This window comes from Micropterus dolomieu, linkage group LG01 (genome assembly GCF_021292245.1).
Source record: "Micropterus dolomieu isolate WLL.071019.BEF.003 ecotype Adirondacks linkage group LG01, ASM2129224v1, whole genome shotgun sequence".
Classification (NCBI taxonomy): domain Eukaryota; kingdom Metazoa; phylum Chordata; class Actinopteri; order Centrarchiformes; family Centrarchidae; genus Micropterus; species Micropterus dolomieu.
In genome coordinates, this window is record NC_060150.1 from 34,325,968 (window position 1) to 34,345,342 (window position 19,375).

The 19,375-nt window shown below is 40.5% G+C and overlaps 1 long non-coding RNA gene across 1 annotated transcript; it reads left to right on the forward strand.

Moving 5' to 3' along the window:
- The first annotated feature begins 5,301 nt into the window (after nucleotides 1-5,301).
- On the forward strand, nucleotides 5,302-17,282 carry LOC123979145. The gene is made up of 5 exons (XR_006827167.1): nucleotides 5,302-5,407; nucleotides 8,475-8,635; nucleotides 9,022-9,099; nucleotides 16,631-16,723; nucleotides 17,129-17,282. It is a non-coding gene; the product is annotated as an uncharacterized LOC123979145 (long non-coding RNA).
- Nucleotides 17,283-19,375: the final 2,093 nt, after the last annotated feature.

Consider the following 19,375-nt stretch of genomic DNA (forward strand, 5'->3'; position numbering starts at 1 on the left):
CCCCCCCCCCCCCCCCCCGCCATCTCTCCCTCTCTCTCTCTTTCCTCTTTCACCCTACACTTCTTGATTTTCTATCTCCCACAGGTTCACCAGACGATACAAATGCCTCGATGTTCTTTTCTTCCCTCCTTCCCATCGGTGCACGTATAATTTTTTGGTTCTGACTTTACTTCAAAGAGGTTTTAAGGCAAGCGGTTCTACCTTTCCTGGCTTTCATGTGAATGTGCATGAGGAGGATACAGCCAGCTGCTCAGACTGAGCTTCTGCACACTCAAAACAGCAATCTGAGCCTCGCAGAACTTCAGCTATCGAACCCACACATCTACAGGACATATACACATGAGAGCAAAGACAATCAAAAACCTCTCCAGTAGCATATTTCTGGCATTCTTTGCCCCTCCTTTGATATATCTAAGGAAAAGCCAGCTTTCCTTTAGTCACTTCTATCCTCCTTAAAGCCTCGTGTGCTAACAGAGGGATGGGGGGTGATAACACACCAGACATGAACCTTGAAACATGTCCTACATCAAAAGATCTGCCTGTTCTGCGGTGAACCCCTAAGATTCATAGAACACAGTTAAACTGTTCAGTTAGCGGTGGGCAGAAAGGAATAAAAAGCGTGCTTGATCCATGTTCAGCAGTGTGGGCTGTATTTAATCCTTGCCACAGACAGTACAAGAATCCTGTTATGTTCACAAAATCATCAAAATAGCATGATTTTCAGGGTGGTGCTTCAACCCAACCCCTCTTCCCCCCTCCACCCATCCCTCTGAATCCTCCTTCATGGGCTGTCCCAGGTGCTACTGCATTCATGTGATTTAAAAATGAATAAAGAAAAAGTGCCGGGGAAGAAAGGGAGTCCTCGTGGCCACTCCCCGCACCCTCAGGCTGCTCTTCTTTTATCTCGGCTTGTACTTCCTTTGCTCCACAATGTGTGTGATGCTATTCTTCACTTCTCTGCTGTATGGGCTGTTTCTGTTCAGCGAACAACAGTCCCCTGGTGAATCAAATCAGGAGATTATAAGAACATTCAAACAGACCAAATTGGCTTCCAGGAGAGCTTAAATCAATCTAAACTTAAAAATTGCAGAGAAAGAAGCCAAAAGGCCTTTGGGATATTTGGGGAAAGGAAGAAGATCTAGACGTGGAGGGTGGTGGTGGGTAAAGCAAGGCTGTTTTGGGTAATAAGAGCGTGAAATGCCACAGCATCAATTACTGAATGATTGAGGGCAATATGACTGTGTGTGCTGCCATTCAGCAGGAGAGAGGAGGATATAATGGATAAACAGTGATTATGCCAAGTCCAGATTGAGAATGTTCATATTTACAGTGTGACACTGGGACAACAACAGCTGTATTACTGCCTGTCATTTATGCAATATGCATTTCATTGCCGCATGTCTTCAATTACCTCATTCTTATAAAGGAGCTCAATACGACGAATTCTGTCCGCGGGAGCTGAAAGATTGTGGACTTTTTCAGGAGCTCTGTTGTCATTTCTCGTATTGTGTTCGGTTCAATGAGTAAGATGTTGACTTATTTTCCCTGAATGGCAAACTGATTGACCTGTGTGTCACATTGCTACAAGTCATGGTTTAATACTGTATCTGCCATGGAAATCCTGCTTTAAACCTCATTTCTGCTTGAAATTCTGAAAAGGGACAGCTTTCATCTGCCAGAAGCCAAGCCTACACCATACCACCACTGTCTCCCTCTGTTTCTGTCTTTGTCTCCTTCTCTGTCTAACCCACCATCCCCTGCTTAGTTAAGCTCGCTAAGTGATAGGCCATGGCATGGGCTTCCTCGTTCAAAAGACAGGCACATCATTAGGGAGCTGAAGAGTGCAGTTCCTGCCCCCAGGGGAGGGATGACAGTCCGTCACCGCCCTGGGGCTTACCTCACTTTGGACTATGGAAATCAAAGATGGTGCTGTGAAATTTGAATAGAATAGGATGAAATGCTAAGCCATGGCTTTTTTCCTCGTCCAGTGTTCATTATGCTGTTGGAGGAGAGGAGGGGGGGCATTTTGAAGTGAAAATGATGAATCATTGAGTGAAGGCCAGACCACTTCACAGCCAAAGTGTTTTTGAGGTTAGTGACAGTAAATAAATGAAATTTGAGTAAATGAGGAAATAGTGTCAGATCTAATGTTTGTATCTGTGTTGGCTAAACGTTATGGAGGAGTAAACAGAGATCATTCACATCACATTTAACTCCTGAAATACTGTTATATTCCATGTCACAAAGGTGGACTTCTTTGTAAATGAACAAACCTTTTGATTTTGTCTTTTGAGGATTGCCTCGAGTTAGCGCGGTTCAGCGTCTCTCTGCAGAACCTTGTTCTGTGAGTGCCGCAGCTTCTGTAAGGTACAGTACTGATCTGCCGCTATTCATGCCAAACAAAGCCTCTCATTTTGACTGAACTGCAGCGCCACAGAGAGCACAAGTTTGGATCACAGACAGTGAATCACTCTGCTATTGTATGGCTCCATTCACTCCAATTACTCTGAGCACTCCTGGGGATGTTCATACATATGCAAATATATGAGATATGAGAATGTAAGTGCAAGTTTTGGTAACACTTTGCAATTAAGGTACACAAATCCGTGAGTAGTTAGGAGTTTAGGAAATAATACATATATGGGTGATATGAATATGTTAAGGTTTTCTTCATTTCTACACTGAACGCACCATTAGTTCAATAAATAGCACAGACCAGTCAGAACTCAAGCTACTTGGCAGCTTGATGGCTACTTAACTTGAGCAGACACATAAATGGTTATTAATGATGAGAAAATTATTTGTCAGGAACCATACATTCCGTTCATAATTTCAGTATGTTGCACCACTTCTGGCACAAGAATATGAACTATAATATGTATGTAATAATAAATTAGTTTGTGTTTATGTGCTATTTGACACCTAATCGCACATGTTGTAATCAGCTGCTTATGTAGCCAGGTGGCTAGAGGATGAGGCTGGTGAAATTCAAATTTTTTTTGTTGTTGTCAACGAATCCCATTAAAAGTCCAAAATCAACAATGAGTTGATCTTCCTAACAAGAGTATTCTGTGTAACCAAAGCCTCATGTAGACAAAGACTAATGAAAACTAATCAGTGACCAAACTGTTGCACAGGGTGACGTGTTCCTTCACTGAACACAGTCCCCATAGTTAGTCTCAAAACAGCCTTACAAATATCACCCTGCTGACGTAAATAGTCACCAGAGAACCAACTAAATATTTATCTGTGGCTGAAAAAAAATACAATAATGACTCCTCTTTGACTAATGTTATAGAGCCAAACTGTTTTAGGAAGTTACTGGTATTTATCTATTTATCTGAACATCTATGTAAAGATTTTATTAGCTAGTACATCTTTAGTCCAAAAAAAGGTCAGTCACCTTTGAACCCCTTTTCTTCTGTGCGAACCAATATTCACCTTTATCTTTTATGTCTGGTGCAGAAGATTGTCAAGCCCGCCATTTAAAGTGACCCCGGAACAGAAAAAGTTTATTGATCACTTGCATTTGCCTGTTGATGCATGAAACTCAAACAAAAATGACATACACACATAACACATCCTGTGCAGCAGTTCTGCTTTGTGGCGGCCAATGCTAAAAGATTCTGTACAAAGGTAGCAAGCTGCCAACAATGGAGGCATGGCAAATGTGCCGGTATTCACGTATATAACATGCAAAAGATTTTTTATTTTCGTTATTTTATCTAAAACAAGTTATTGATTTTAGCTTTAAGAACATGCTCAGTAGATCCACAGATCCGATCATTAGACACTTGTTCATTAACATCACATAACATCAAGTAGACTATTCTCACATACTGTAATATTATAGGTAGTCAGTGGTGGAAGTAGTCTGATCTTTTATTTGAGTAAAAGTAGCATTGCCTCAGTGTAAGCCCATGTGTAGGCATCACTAATTTTGCTGCTAAGGATCGGGCTAATTTTAACCAGAATCTGCAAAGTAACTAACTAAAGCTGTCAAATATAGTGGAGTGAAAAGTAAAATATTTGCCTCCAAAATGTAGTAAAATTATAAAGTAGGATAAAATGGATATACTCAAGTAAATTACAAGTAGCTCAAAATTGTACTTAAATACAGTATTTCCTACCCCTGTATTAGCATTAAGTCATACTTGAATTTTGAATATTTTGAACGTGTTAATGTTCATTAGACGTTCTGCATAACTGATTAAAACCTTGACATGGGTGTCCTAAAAATGATCTCCTATATAATTCTTAATTTGGAGTTACTACTTCTTATAATTAATTAGCTATTACTCCTGATTTCTTCCTTACATTAGTAAGAGGAATTTGTGTACTCTCTCAAAATATAATAATATATGCATGCACTCTATACATATTTACAAGCATATCTACATTCATGTACACCAACAGTCCACAGCAGCTTACAACCGTATGCACACATAGTAATTTAGCAAGGTGTGCAATGGTACACAGACAGCAGGTATATGGGTATGAAGGCAGCTATCCTGCACCACTGTTTTTTGATTTAAAACATTCAGGGGAATAGTGGGGATTAAAGGACTCCCACAGTGCGATCCAGTTTGGCTTCTGAACAGAAACGTGCTATCTGGGCGGTGTTCTGCCTGCCTATACACACAGGAGTCTTTGTCAATGCTAATTGGCCAGGCTACCAACCAGCGCAGTGAAACACAGCTTCCCGAACACATCACGCCTTGTTTGTTATTGAGTGAATCCAAATGGTACTGTGCCTGTGGCACTGTGGAAGCGGCTAACAGCCCCTGGATCTAACGGGGGAGTTTAACCTGTAATTTTGTCCCTACATGCAGTACACTGGTCAGGGGGAAGTTGTCAGTTCCCTGATTGCAAGTTGTAGGGAGACAAATCTCCAACTGACTCATCCTCTCCTGCACTAATAGCTAAATCTCAATTCCCTGACACTCAATTCATCTCAATTTATTGTATGTTGTTTCCATGGAGAACATATTAGCACATTAGCTGTGTGCTCATTCTAAATGCCACAAACCATAGATTCCCTTCAACAATTCTGTGGTAGCAAGTGTAACTGTCAGAAGCTGCTGGTTGGTGGTAAGATAGCAAATGCCCCCATTTAATGTGTAGTGATTCTTTCAGTGGCATTTTGCCTCCTCCTGTCGTCTCGCCTCTCTTATTAACATGCACTTAAATTCCCTTTGTTCTCTCAAGTGCTCATTAAAGAATTCAGTGCCTTCTGATGTCTATAGTTTTACATAATTAGAACCCAAGAGGGTTCCACATGTGCACTAAAGTTCTCCATTTGTTTTACTCTGCATTAGAGGAGCAATTTGTTTAATTTCTCTGGAGTTTAACCTTGCTGACTGTGATGGAAAAGCACCTGCAAATCTTGCATTCAGTCAGATCACTGGTGAGAAAACATCGCTTGTGAGTGTTGTCTTCCTTGTGTCTGCGTGTGTGTGTGAGAGAGAGATAGATATTATATATCCACAGCAGTTGTACATCATAATTTACATTATGAAAAAGCATTAAAGAATGTGCTATCAATCTTTGTGCATATTTATAACTAATAAATTATGATACAAATGAGTTATATCAGGTTTTTTAATAATATGCGGTCAATTCAAAAAATATATACCTTTCCAAATGGTGGGATCTGGTGAAAACATTTAAACACAATTGTCAGTTTGCATCTGTCCTGCCCAAAATATTGTCCAACTTCTCTAGTAAGTAAACAGTATAAGCGGTTGCCAGCTGAAAGGTTTGCATTTCCAAACTGTTAAAGGGATAAATCAACATTTTGGTAAATACAAAATGGCGTCCATCATGCACCATCCCACTGTCTAACCTCCTCCACTGATTAAGGATGTTACCACAGATCTCGAGTCATACTACGTCCAGCTGCCAGGCTTTTGCTAAGATGGGAACTGGGAACTCTAGGAGCCAATTCCTAAGCCAATATTGCAGAGTTTCTCCTTGGTAAACCCTAAGCCAGGAGAATAAAAGTGTGGTTTGTTTTCCCATCCTCTTCTCTCCTCTCATGATTCTGCTACAAGAATTAAAGAAAAACAGTTGGCAATGTTTGCCATACCACCAGTGGTGACAACATGAGGGACAAGGACAAAATTTATTCAAAGCCATGACCCCCTCAGCATCTTGTCTATTTTTTATTTGACATGATCCAAAATGAAAAAGCCCTTTGAGCCCATTCCTTGTCTTAGAGCTGTACAAGGCTAAGGGATGCATGTGTGCCTGTGTGTGTTTATGTGCAGTCAAGCTTGTGTACACACAGTTTGACTGTAGTTTGTTTATGTCGAGGGGTCTGGAGTATGGAGAATGGGAGGTGGGGAGGGCTTGATGTGGTGTTCCAAAGTGAGTGGCCCGCAGAGGAAAACAATAAAGCACGAATGACAGGAACAGATGGCCCTCTTTATTGTCCCCTGAAATGCAAACACTGAATATCTTTGCTTGGTGGGTGGCATTATATATTTATTTTCTCCCTCCTGTCCTTCTCTCTGCTAATAGCACTAGTGGCTGGCACCCACACACATTTAAGACTAAAAGGCCTGATAAAGGGTTGGAGCCAGATGCTTATTATTGGTTGCTTAAGATTTAATGGGAAGTGACACAGAACAAAGATGACAAGGGGTGGCACAACTGTCCAAGGAGTTGGACGAGAGCGCATTACAGTTAAGGCATCCACATGTAAAAGATTCTTAAAGCAACAACATCACAGCATAAACCTACACTACGGGTGTCAAAAATCACTCCTTGTTTGCCACCTAGTGCCCTGTAATTGCTGATGCTGTCCAAAACCTTAATTTACTACTCACTATAGAGTATGCTAAGTGTATATGATGTTGTGCATGTGATCGAGGGAAAGACTTTGGAAGTGGACGCAGCATATGTCAGCTTAATATCTGGTTTCACTTTGCATTTATCCAAGCAATGCTGGGCTTGTGATTACTATTTCCTCTATACTCACTTCCATTTACCACCTGATGTGTGTTTGAGGCTGCTACAGTGTAATCAAAAAGGTAGAATGGATTTCTATGGTATGTACACAAGTTGCCTGGTAAGCATACACCAAAGAGACAAAAATCTGCTATGCTCCCTGTTAAAAAGGAGATGTCTGACGGAATGAAAAACATGACTAGAGATTTGTAGTCTTTTGTATTTTGTCTTTGGAGGACATTATTGCTAATCACGTAGATGGATTACCAAGTGGGGCCCAAGAATTCAGGGGACCCTAAGCCAGAGCCTTTGATATACCTGTTATTACCTTTTCTGTTGGATTGTCAAACACCTCATTCCAACCCTGTATCCTGGAAATGAATCATTTGTTCTTCCAAATTACGTTGTGGTGGTAAACCTGCCTTGATTGTGTTCACAGGCAACATTTTTCTTTTTACACATTTGTGTACCACATAATAGTTGTTGGTGGACATACAGAGCACAGGACTTTGACACCAGAGATCAGAGTTTACATCCCGAGCTTGGCCAAAGCACCTCTTTTTTAAGGTTGAAAAAAGGTGATTTTGATGTTTTGATGTTAATAAACATGGCATGTTGTCATGCTTCTAGTCTTTGTGGACTTTTTCTGTATTAAACCAAAACCATAATCTTTCCCTAACCATAACCAGATGCTGCGAGTGCCAAAACATAACCATAAAAGTTTCATATTGCTTGGGCTGCTATGAGCAGATATTTTGAAGATGTGGGACAAAAAAACTAATTAAATGCGTGCATGACTGAACATTTTACCACTATGATCATTTTGTGACTTGCCAGACACATTAATTAGCCTGTCAGGCATCTGTGTCCAGGGGTGCATGATGTCATTATTCTTCTACTCAAGCCTTAACAGAATTCCACCAGCAGTTTGCTTACACGTGGAAGTGCTAACATTGTCAGAAGCTGCATTTCGACTGACATAGGTAGAACAGAAAAGAGTTAATCTCTTTATGTAATATTTACAGTAGAGCCACCTCTGAATGATACTGTAATGAAAACAATTACAGACAGCTTAAATTTGGATTAGGGAGATTACTAGTTTAAGCTCTTCATTACAGAGTCTTTTACAAAGATACGTTTTTCACTGTAGTAGTATGGGAGAAGGATCCTCAAACTCCTGATGAAATTCAATAGAGTAGAGTTCAAAAAATACTGCTGAAGCTCTGCCCTGACACTGCTCTTAGTTAAATCATTGCCTCATTTGTCTCTCTTACTCCTCCTTACCCCTTACTCATTTCTCTTCCTCCTCGCTAACTTTCGCTCGTCTGTATCACACGACAACCTCACTCCCTCTCACTTTGGATTCCTCTCTCCTCCTCCTGTCTCTTATCTTCCGCCAACTCCCCCACCTCTTATCTTACATGCTCTCTCATTGTCCCTCTCCATTTCCTACTTCTCTTTTTGTCCCTCCCCCTCCATTAACACCTTCCCCTGCTCTCTCTCTCTCTCTCTCTCCACGACAGGAATACAGCGGTGGCCGCCCTGGTTTTTGCTGGGTTCATCGCTCCTCTTCCTGATAATTCCCCAGTATTAACTGGCTGGAGTTATTACCCGTTATATGAGATGTCTATGTTGAGAGCGCTTTTATGAGATCCTGGTCCCCGTGGATAAGATGATGGAGTTGGTGAGTGCTGTCATCCCCCAGCCGTATAATGGCATCAGTTGGGAAATACACAATGCCATGGATTATTGATAGAGCCATATCTGCACTTCTGCTGACAAATTCCTGGCCTGGGTTGAAGGGGCACATAATCCTGAAGAATATCTCTGCTAATATGGCCGCCTCCATGCAGTAACACCTCGGCTCTCTTTGGGTACTTTGGTCTCTCTCCTCCCCTGTGACAAATGATCAAGCATCCCCAGTGATTCAAATGAGAGGGTGAAGATTTATTCCAACAATAGGCTCTCCCACACCGTCTCACATAGAAATAAGTATCACCCGATTGAATAGACTTGTCTTGCTGCTGCCGCGACTCCCAACACCAAAAATATGATTGTATTTTACGACAGGAAGCAAGAGAGAGTGCAATGGAACCAGGAGGACGAGTTTAAAGACGTATCAAGAAAACAGCTCTTAGGCTCTCACAGGTAAATTCCAACATACGGTAAGCACCGCAAGGTGATACAGCAATATGGCAATAGAAAGATACCTCATCTCATTAGCAGTTCAACACCCGTCAAAACAAGTAGCTATGAAAGAAAGTAAACAATCCTGCACTCCCTATAAATAGAGGGTAGTAATTCCCCTGGCTCTCATTACATGCCTCCTCCCTCTCTATTCCTCAATCTGTCTGATGCACTGTGGTGGGACTCGGGGCTCAACAGTGTTTAGTCGGCGTGAAGACCACAGGCAGCATTTTCAGTTATGGACTTGATTTTTGATCCCAGATGCAAGGATTGCTCTCTGACGTGTAGGGGAAGCGAGAGACAATGACTGATCAAATGCGAGCGGTTAGCGAAGCTACCCAGGGACGCTACAGGTCCAAAAAAAGAGGCCTCCTTGGATGGTCTGAGGATGTATTAGAGGCTGTCGTGTTTAACCAGGTCTTCTAATACCTCCACACCGAACGAGTCGCATCATATTTGAGTATTAGCTTGAGAAATTGCATGTAAATCACCAAACAAGCATCGAGTTGTGAAATGCTCATCTCGAGACTCAAGCCTCAGTAGCCATGTTGCTTTTCAGAGGAATATGAAATTACTATCACATTGAGGGAAATCAAAGTCTTGTTCTGCTGCAGTCCTCTGGGCAGCATTGTGCAGTATTGCTTTGGAAACGGGCCTAATTGGTATGTGTGGGCCAAACTCACCCCACTGCCTGAAACTAGCTGGCTTCATGTTCACAACAATTGGATTTGGAATAGCTGCCCTAGATTGTTTGTGTTTTTTTGCAGTTAGGGTGTGTGTGTCTATGCAAACAGCAAGAGTGCAAAGCTAATCCCAGCCTCTCCTCTGTCCATCATATTAGAATGCATGACTCTTGTAATTGCTTGAAGTCTATTGAAGCCGATAGCGTCAACCATGTATTTTTAAAAGTGGTGGGTGGCTGTGGTCTCCTAAAGAAAAATGGAGGGATTTGAGCTGAACAATTAGTGGCAGCTTCCATCTGACAGACCCTATTTCTGCCTTTTAGCTCAGTGTATGGCCTGGCAGTGCACCAGAAAGCAGAGGAAAAAAAGGGGGAAAAAAAGGAACATTAAGTCACCTATAATTTGCTTTCCCACAGTCAGAATGTGAAACAGACACATGACAGCTTAGTGATTCATCTAGTCCATGCACCATGTCTGCCTCCTGAACGATGATTGGCTCTGGCACAGGGCTTGCCTGCACCATGCAAGCAGAGCGTGCAGGTTCCTGAGTCAAATCTTGTGATGTTTCCGTCTTCATGATGCACTAAAGCACGTATTAACCTAATATCTCATTTTGAAATATGGAGGCAGGGAGTTTCTTCATTGCATGTGTCCGCATTCTGTGAAAGCTCCCCTGCCTGCCTCTCACCTCTCATTGGAGGCTATAAATGCACAATGTGTTAATAATTTGGGGAGCATATTAACTCTCATTCTGTTGTTCAGCAAAACCCTAAGCATTGCTGGTAATGTGCACTGTGCTCGCCTCCAACATGGAGGTTTACCGAATTAGCTTGCGCCAGTAAGTTTTTTCCTCCCAAACGCACCATGGTGCAATATAGGGAGGAAGAGAATGTGATTACAAACAGTAAGTTATTGCCTCGGGCACAATTAAAACTTTGCAGACGAGCATTCCTGATTGCAAACTGAATCAGGTATGGTGTTGGTGGGGCATGTTGCTTGTTAATTGGTTAATTACGGAGCAGGAAGGCTTGTATTAACTGGGAAATCTGCTCTACATTTTCTGTCAGTCCCGCATGTAAACCAGACACTGGGGCAGCCCCTCGTCTAAAAATAAGCTCATCAGCAATTTGGAGCAGAATGGGCTGTCTCTCATCATGATGGAAGAAAGTTCACAAATGGGCGCTGGCTGCTGGCACAATGCTCTTCTTCAAAACATACAATTTCACTGGATGCATTTGTTGCCATAGAAGCAGTGATGCGGTTATATTGGGAGTCAGAGAAAAATGTCTAGATCTGCGTAATTAGGCAAAAGAAATGATAATAGTTGTACACAGGCCTCTTTGGGTTGTTATTGCAGTCATTTTGAATGAAGTAAGAGGTTTGAAATGCATCTTGGAAATTATTGGAGGTTATTTTTTGTTATGAAGCTGTTCTCTGCGAGATAAGGAATACATCTGGTTAACCATGGAGTGGCCCAAGGACTGTGAAGTGCACAGCACTAATGACTTAACACCATGACTTGCAGGTGTATTGCTTCACGCCACATGTTTCTGACAAAGTCGGGGGAAAAACAGCCCAGGGCATGGACTCGCCACAAGGACAGCCTGTGTACACACGCACGCACATACATATATATATATATGCACACCTCATACCTCTGGAGGAAATGTTGCGGTTTCTTAGTCAATGCCCTCAATGCCACAGATCCTACAGGTCTTACTCAGAGCCAGTGTTCACTGTTGCTTGAATAAATCAGAAGTGTTTTCTGACTGCAACTGCATTTGGCTTTGATTAAAGCAAAGCCACAGGCTAAAAGCTGTCCACATCCCTTTATGAGCATGCTTTTCTGACCTTTCTGTTCAGCGACTCTTCTTAGGACTGAAGACTTGACACAACATGACATGTTGCCAGGTCAGTAAACATGGTGTTGCTGGAGATGAAACAGCAGCAAACAGAAAACAAATGGAGATTTGATGTACGCTTAGATTTCTTTTGATCCATTAAGTTCAGCCAGTGTTTTTGATTGAAACTATGGATGGGTGTAAATAGTGGAGTAAGTGTATTACAGGTATTTACTAATCTAACTGAAAATCATTGCTAAATGGAGACATCTGGTTGCTGTTGTAAGAAATTTAATTTCTTGGCTGTTTTGTTTCATACATTTAAGAATGAAGGTGACACTTTGTGCATTTATCCTTTTAACATTTTTTTGGAAGAGGCATTTCTGACTCAGCCTTTTATTCATGCACCTGTTCACAAATTAAGGGACAATATCAGTATAATGAATCAGTTTTTAACCCCATGAAAGTATGTCAAACATGTCAACACACTTTGAACCTCAGCTTTGTGGAACTATTTAACATTACTGAGTTAAATTGTGTCTTTTGTATTAATAACATGGTTAGTATTAGTCATAATCACATCAGCATTGTTTCCATCTGTGGCCTGAAATAATTAACCCTTAGATAACAGCTCACTGGAACCTTCACTCTTCAGTGAGTGGGTCAAAATTACCCATTATACAATAGTAGTTTTTGGTAAAAGTCATAATTTGGCTCAAAGTAATTATTTGAATTCCATTATTATATGTCAATTCCATCATCATTATCAAAGATGTTAATTTTAGTCTATCTGCCTTAGTCCTGCTACCTAGCTACCAACCTAGCTAACCTACTTTTGCTGTATGGCAACAGTTTTATCAGGAAGGCTGAGTGCAACCCAAAGGCATTAAACGAGGCTGGATCAGTTTGCAGGTTTATTTGAATACTAACAGTCACTTACAGAGATGATCAAACAAAAGGCAAGGTAGTCCAAATTTAGGAGTAAAGTACAACAAAAGGCCAAGGAAATAATCCAGAGAAACAGCGCATGAGGCAGAACACTCAAGCCATCAAAATTTATATATATATATATATAATATCAATATATCAAGTTCATTTAGTTCAGTAATTCAACTTAAAAGGTGAAACTAATATTTTATATAGACTCATTACATGCAAAGTGAGATATTTCAAGCCTTTATTTGATATAATTTTGATGATTGCATACAGTTTATGAAAACCCTAAATTCAAAATCTCAGAAAATTAGAATATTACATGAAATCAATAAAAAAAAAGGATTTTAAATACAGAAATGTCAGCCCTCTGAAAAGTATGATCATGCATATGTGCTCAGCACTTGGTTTGGGCCCCTTTTGCATGAATTACTGCCTCAATGCGGCGCGGCGTGGCATGGATGCTATCAGCCTGTGGCACTGCTGAGGTGTTATAGAAGACCAGGATGCTTCAATAGCGGCCTTCAGCTCTTCTGCATTGTTCGGTCTCATGTCTTTCATCTTTCTCTTGGCAATGCCCCATAGATTCTCTATGGGGTTCAGGTCAGGCGAGTTTGCTGGCCAATCACGCACAGTAATCCCATGGTCATTGAACCAGGTTTTGGTACTTTTGGCAGTGTGGGCAGGTGCCAAGTCCTGCTGGAAAATGAAGTCAGCATCTCCATAAAGCTCCACTCCTTGTGAAGCTCCCCCACACGTTTGAATGGCCTTCACCTGACAATCCTCTCCAGGCTACGGTCATCCCTGCTGCTTGTGCACCTTTTTCTTCCACACTTTTCCCTTCCACTTAACTTTCTATTAATGTGCCTTGATACAGCACTTTGAGAACATCCAACTTCTTTTGCAGTTACCTTTTGAGGCTTTCCCTCCTTGTGGAGGGTGTCAATGATGGTTTTCTGCACAACTGTCAGGTCAGCAGTTTTCCCTGTGATTGTGAATTCCACTGAACCAGACTGAGAGACCAATTAAAGGCTCAGGAACCCTTTGCAGGTGTTTTGGATTAATTAGCTGATTAGAGTGTGACACTTTGAGCCTACAATACTGAACCTTTTCACAATATTCTAATTTTCTGAGATTTTGAATTTGGGGTTTTCATAAGCTGTACGCAATAATCATCAAAATAATATCAAATAAAGGCTTGAAATATCTCACTTTGCATGTAATGAGTCTATATAAGATATTAGTTTCACCTTTTAAGTTGAAGCACGATATGCTAATTTTTCGAGTTTTACCTGTATATACACAGGGGCACACACCACACACACAAGCAGACAGGGCAATTAAACACAAGTGAGACGCATTAAGAATCAACGTAGATAGGAAACAAAGCGAGACGAAAACACCAATCACCAAAATTACAAAATAAAACAGGTAGTAAAGCTACAGACAATACACAAGGATAAATGTAACTAAATACAACAGAATACAAGGAAGCAATGTTCAACTAAAAAACCTAAACAAGAACACAGACAATGGGTAAAAACAGAAAGGACATTTAACAAAATAACAGAAAAACACAACACTCAAATCCAAGGTCGTGACAAGTTTATCCACAACTATGTTAGCTGTGGCAACACGTCCTCATACCTGAACGACAAAGTGAGTTTGAGTGTCCCCAAAACACAGAGATGAGGACTCGAGTTAGAGACTCAGGACTCGAGTACGACTTAAGTCGCACACACAGTGACTTCTGACTCGACTTGAGAGTCGTCCTCAAAAGACTTAAGACTCGACTCGGACTTGAGGTGCGGGACTCGTGAACAGTGTTTATTTTTAGGAAACGTCTGATGAGCTTGCCGTCCCCCCCCCCCTCTGTTACCTATAACCTGCCTACGTAACACGTAGCATCTGTTGTACGCGGCCGCACGTGAGAGAGGACAACAAACACCAGCAGCTGCTGAGCCATTCATCATAAACTTTGGCTTTAAAACTTCATAAAACAAGACCCAAACAAAGACGCGCTGAACGCAAATAGGTTAGTAACCTGTGGTGAGTAAACATGTTTAGCTCAGCATTGGCCATCTAACGTTAGCTTGCTTGTTGCTTCAGCTACGACCGACGAGAGGTTTACTCCGACTGTCATTCGTTATGAAAAGATGAATGAGCGTTTGTTTACTTGCCAAACTTGTGGTGGTCGATTAACGTAATCATTACGTCCCGCTGGCTGCCATCACGTCAATTATTACCGTTGGCTAGAAAGAGGTTACAGGTTTATTGTTGATCATGTAGCCTTACAGTTTTATTTAGTTATAACGTTACACTGTTTTGAGAGTCTAGTGGATTGTTGACTTACAGTAGTTTAAGCGTTCAGTGATTGCATTGCACATTATGGTTGTGCTCTGTAAGTTAAAAACTGGTTACAGTTTATTGATTTGAGAGTCAGGTGGATGTGTTGACTTACAGTAGTTTATAAGCTGTCATTAACTGCATTGCACAGGTTGTCCTCTGTAAGTTAAAAACAGGTTACAGCTTTATTGTTGACTATGTAACTTTACAGTTTTATTTAGTTATAACTTACACTGGGTTTGAGAGTCTGGGGAGTGTGTTGACTTACAGTATTTAATAAGCTGTCAATAATTGTAGACACATTGTACATTAGGCTACATGGTTGTGCTCTGTAAGTTAAAAACAGGTTACAGGTTTATTGTTGATTATGCAACGTCACAGTTTTATTTAGTTAATGTTACACTGGGTTTAAGAGTCTGGGGAGTGTGTTGACTTAACAGTATTTAATAAGCTGTCAATAATTGCATTGCACATTACATGGTTGTGCTCTGTAAATGAAAAACAGGTTACAGTTACAGAATTCCTTATAGCTCTGCAGTTTTATTAGCAACCTGGATTGAACGCAGCAGGTAATACAGCATTCGTAATAACCACGAGAGACTTGAGACTTGACTTGGACTCTAGCTCAAAGACTTGTGAGCATCTCTGCCAAAACAACATATTAGACCGTTTTCCCAAAACGACATATACGAGCATTGGCTAAGTCACTAGACGTTTAACATGTGGAAAACATAAAAAAGGTGGTAGCTTTGTTAAGTTTAGGCAACAAAACCACTTGGTTAGCTTTAGGAAAAGATCCTGGTTTAGGTTCCAAAAGTACATTACGTAAGTCACGTGACATTAGTCATCTACAAAATATTATTGAATTTAAAAGGTGACATCTTCTTCTCTTCCCCCTCCTTACCTGGACTTTGTCGCTCTTTTTACTAAGTCACCTGACTACTTCTGCCACTAGAAGTTGTGGCCTAACTAGAAACGTAAATATGGGTCATAATAAGCCATACAATAATCTTTCAGAGATGTTTTTCTGGTGAGGATGGTCTGGTTAGCTGGCAAACTAATGTTAGCTATAAAGCAGGGTAATTGAATTAATGGCAGATATTCTTTTACATAATTGTTAGTGAAAATGTAGACTCAAATGTAAAATTGTCTTGTGTACAATGATGTGGTGATTAAGTGCTGAAGCTTAGGACAGTTGAGGTGTGGTTTACAAAATACTGTATTCATGTGATAAACGTATCTGATGAGGATGAATTTCTCATGCAACTCATGTATATAATAACTCATGCATGGAAAAAAGGGGTAATAATGCAAAGGCTTAGTTTTCTTGGGAAATAAATCATGTAAATGGGGGTGTGGTGGGATAAAAAAGGAATACATTAAATATGAAATGATAAAATATATTTGCTACTAAAATATTGCAAAAAAACCCAGACAAAAAAACTAACCAGCTGGGTCGAGATCTCTTAAAAAGATTATGCACATTTTTTGCTTACTTGTAACATAATTATTGCAGAATAATTATTCTAGATTTTGTTATACTTAACAGTCCATGTAATTGTTTGCACCCCCTGCATACATATGTTTTACTAAATTTAAATTATTTATCATTTTATTATTTTATTACTGACCTGCAAATATGTCATTTTAACAAGATACTGCTAAATAATTCACACTTTACTTTTCCAGCATGGACCCAGAACAACATCACAGGAAGGACTTCCATCTCCCATCTGACACAAGTATCCACTTCTCGACTGTCTCACTGAAGTTACATTTGAAGTAAAGAGATCAGTAATTGCTAGTAGATGATCAAGTTATTTAGTGTAACATTTGTTTACATAGCTTTATTTCACATTAATCTGTCTGTAATGTGAGAGTAGTGATACATTTAGGGTTAATGAGGCATGACAACAGAAAATGAGTAGCCAGTAAATGGATAGGTGAGTCTTACTGTTAAATGTTTTAGGAGGATTGCATTGCAGATTTATGAGGGGGGTGGGGGGGTGGATGTGCTGTCTGGTATTCACGTCACTTTGGCAAATACTTGCTTCTGGATGTTGGCAGACAGACAGTAGCTTATACTAGTGAGCAACCAGATTAATACTGTAACCCCTTCAATCTCTCTCCACCTTGGAAGCCAGGATCCTCAGTTGATCCTGATCGTGATGATGTCTTTGCCAACAGGTCTACAGTCTGGCAATGTCACCCACTGGCCCACCAAGTCCAGGGCTGCACAGGTATGCCAAGGTGCCCCCCCCCCACATATTCCTCTTATCTACCGCCAACTCAGCTTGGATGAAGTAAAACTGCTGTTATTTCAATAAAACAAGCCTGAAGGTGTTGGCGGGAAGGGGAAAAAAAGGTAAGGAGATTCTTCCTTTTTGAGAAGAATTTAGTGTTTGTAATATTCTTGTGGCGGTAAACACACAGCTTGTATTCATGGCGGAAATGTGAGTGGAAATCACAGTAAATATTTGAACTATTGCGTGGGATAGGTTGAAGTCTGAACAAATTAATTAATAAACCCTTCCTATAAAGTAACAGTATTTTGTGTTTGATAACCATGTTCATACTTTGAATTATTTGTCCTTTTAAAAGTCCCCTTGCAAAAACAGACTATTTGCTAATGAATAACAAATTATTTTACACAAGTGAAAAAGGCTAAACACAGCCAATTGAGTTTAAAAGGGTGTATTATTTTAACAATAAGATATGACTACAGACGGGGGAGTGCTGGCTGGGGTCTCGGGTTTTCGGATTCAAACATTATCCTTTGCATAAATTATAAACCTGTTCAATTACGGTCTTGTACACAGTTTTGTTTTCCGATTCCCTCTCCCCCTCACACATACACACTTAATCACCATGCTACCACTGCCACAACAACAAAATCTTAAGCTTGAAATCACACAACCCACACACAGTGCTATCATCAGATAAAAGCATTGGGTTATGTGAAGTAATTTATTATGGCACTTGCTCATACTGGCACAGAGGGTTACATCATTGGCAGTATGAACTGGTGCCTTGCAGCTAATATCCTGTAGATTGATAGGATATTTTCTCCATGTCTGTCTCTGCCTTTGCTGCCTTCCCTTAACAATGCCAAGAGGGTATGGACAGTTGAGATGTGTGCACAGAACAAATCATGCTGTTGTTCTAGTATTGTTTGACAAACATCCAAGAACTCAGGGTGGATTGACTCAGACATGCATATCATTCTGTGGTTTTGGAGACTAAATGGAAAGTGCCAGGGGTGAAGTCGAGGCACAGGGCGCCGTGAATGGGCAAACTGATTTAACAAGCACAGGACAGACAGATGGTGTAGTGGAACAAAAACATGGAGGGAAAAAAAGACTACAAAAAAGGTAATAAGAGCGAGAAGGCCCACATCAGAGGGAGAGAATGGCAGAGAATCCCCCTGGTGAAAAGTTGTTGTGCACCACAGTTCTCAGATCTTTCGTCCAGAAAACATCTTCAAATACAACAGGAATAGCAACACACGTCAGTCTCCAAATGTTAGAAATTGTCTTTATCCTGATCTGTCACTGCGCCCCTGACTGAGGTAAAAAATTCAAAACAGGAATGAGGGGAAAAAAACCTTCTTGATACACAGCACATTTTAGGAATCCATGATAGCAGGACGTTGTGACAACCCAGGGGACCTAAGAGGCTTCACAATTAAAATAAGAGTTAGAAAATCAACCACTGGGGAAAACACAAAGTGGCTATCAGAAAGAAGCACAGAACAAACTATATCTACCTACACAGGAGCGATTGTGTCCTTCTAGTGGTTAAAGAACATAAGAAGGCCTTTACAGACACACAGTAAGAAAGCTAATACATAACTTAAGGAAACCAGATATTACACTTATAAACAGCAACTAAATTTAAACAAAGCTTTTTTAAAATTGATCTTGTTCTATAGACTCGGGTACTGAGGTGGCGGTATTGCAGTCTGCCAAAAAACACAAAACAGAAGAAGAATCTAAAACAATTCTTGTATGTGTGATTTAAACTAGTGATGGGTGCATGAAGCCTTGGGGCTTTCTTTCTTTTGGTGCCAAAAAAAGATTCGATGCTTCAGGGCTTCACATGCAGCAAGCAGTGATATCTGGTGGCTTGCAAAACTTATAGCAGCCCCTCAAGACTTGATTCAAAGCACAACAGCTCGCTGATTTGAATTGTTTTAGTTTTTGTGTGTGCAATAAAAGTCCAAAAAGCATGAGTGTTATTGTTCAGTCTGTAATGCTGCATTAATGTAGATGATTATATGTTACAGAAAAATTAAGAATGCATTGTCCAAAAAGCTATGTACTAATGTACTTCTGATTGTCCTACTGTAGAACATCACAATCTTTTCTATTCTCCTCTCTTCTTATCCCAGTAATGTGTATCATAGTTTACCTGCAAAACCTGTTTCTTTCTGAA